Source organism: Mchenga conophoros, linkage group LG22 (genome assembly GCF_057382185.1).
Source record: "Mchenga conophoros isolate Kocher_MC1m ecotype Shallow Benthic linkage group LG22, M_conophoros_male_GT1.1, whole genome shotgun sequence".
Lineage (NCBI taxonomy): Eukaryota > Metazoa > Chordata > Actinopteri > Cichliformes > Cichlidae > Mchenga > Mchenga conophoros.
In genome coordinates, this window is record NC_140546.1 from 23,612,746 (window position 1) to 23,614,926 (window position 2,181).

The following is a 2,181-nucleotide window of genomic DNA, read 5'->3' on the forward strand; positions in this document are numbered from 1 at the left end:
CCCTCAGTCGTTCGCGTCCCCTTCAGACGTCAGCACAGGCCGGTCTCACCACGGCTCCTTTACTGCCTGCTTTCATGTGTCCTTTAATGAGGAAACCGCCGGCTCAGCAGCCTGCTATAAAACACAGGCGAATTAAAACACCCAAATATGAATCAGCTAAGCTGCCTAATTCAGCAGGCCAAGCCAGAGGCGTAGCTCTGCTTAAGGGAGACCTCAGGAAGACCAGATCCTATTGTCTGCAGAGGCCAAGGTGCAAAATCCTGATGGAGAAAAGACCCTGAAAAATAGAAGAGATAACAAGGGATTCTTAACCTAAAGCTCTGAGCACCTCAACTCTATTACAATCAGATGAAGTTAATCTTCAAAGCACGCAGCCGAAGCAAGTGCATAACTTCCCAAGGAACAATAACAGAGTGAGTCACAAGCCCACAACACAACTCCTGCCACCAACGGCTCGCCACAGTCTGCTAGAGCTGCGGCTGCCACTTAGACAACAGCAGCTCCATAAAACGTCGAAGAAACATCAACCCTAAAAAAAAGAGAGGGAGAAATAAAACAAAACCACACTTGTTTTTTTCCTCCCATTTCATTGTAATGATGGAAATAAGGGCATCATTCTGAGATTAGTGCTGCTATTTCTCCCCGGCTGGCTATAAGCGTTATACGAGTGCCTGTTGAAGAGATTTTGAAGGAATAATGCAACAACAACCCACTGAGGAGAAGGATGACAGGATCATATGCTGATTTTCCAACATTAAGAGGTATAAAACTAGTGAAACAGGATCTAAGACATGAAACCAGAAGGTTGATGATACGGTTTTTTTCTGTTACATAATCTTTGTTCCTTTTTTTTTTTTTTTTTAAATGAATGCAAGTGTGCGCTAGAAGGCTTTAGGATGTATACAACATATGACCTCCAAGAAGAGACCCCATTTACAGGTTGAGAGAAAAAACAAGTCCGAGTTAACCCTTTCCTTGAAACACTGACAGGCTGTGTATGATGTCATAAGGAATACTAGCATAAATAAGAAGACCTGAGCCAACAAGTTGAGCCAACTCACACCACACCCATCTTCAAACTCTCTCATTTTCATGTCAACATCATACCTGCATACCTGTGATATAGTGTGCTGACGGACATGTAGACACTTTCTAAAGTACTCAAAACTGCCACTGTGGTAGTTCCTGCTACAGTACAGCGCCAAATCACTTGCCTCAAGGCAAGGTAGACCCTACAATAATACATAGAGAGAAAAACCCAACAATCATATGACCCCCTATGAGCAAGCACTTTGGCGACAATGGGAAGGAAAATCTCCCTTTTAACAGGAAGAAACCTCCGGCAGAACCAGGCTCAGGGCCATCTGCCACGACTGGTTGGGGTAAGAGAAGGAAAAGAGAGACAGAGATTAATAACAGGTACAATTCAATGCAGAGAGGTCTATGAACACATAGTGAGTTAGAAAGGTGACTGGAAAGGAAAAACTCATTGCATCATGGGAATCCCCCGGCAGCCTACATCTATTGCAGCATAACTAAGGGAGGATTCAGGGTCACCTGGTCCAGCCCTAACTATACTTTAGCAAAAAGGAAAATTTTAGGCCTAATCTTAAAAGTAGAGATAGTGTCTGTCTCCTGAATTCAAACTGGAAGCTGGTTCCATAGAAGAGGGGCCTGAAAACTGAAGGCTCTGCTTCCCATTCTACTTTTAAATACTCTAGGAACAACAAGTAAGCCTGCAGTGCGAGAGCGAAGTGCTCTAATTGGGTGATATGGTACTACAAGGTCATTAAGATAAGATGGGGCCTGAGAATTAGAGTCAAGAGTTAGCCCTGGCTGCTCCAGACTGGAGCAGATATTGAGTTTCAAGCTGGTCTTCAGCTTTGAGTGCTTTAGTAGAGCAGAAAACCCCAATATAAGAACTAACATGGTAAATGGACTAGAGTTAGTGGGACAGTCAAGAATTTTAAGAGTATCTCTGGTTATCAGGTAATATTACATCTGAGCTTCTTTCTTAGTGTAAAAATGCTATATTCAATAAAATAATAACAGGAATGCCTATTTTCATAGTTTGTGCATGTCAGTCATCTCAAAATGAAGCTAGCCATTTGAGCTTTGATCTAGTTTAATAAAACAAAAATAAAAATAAAAATGATGTTACAAGAAAATACAAACACTGAA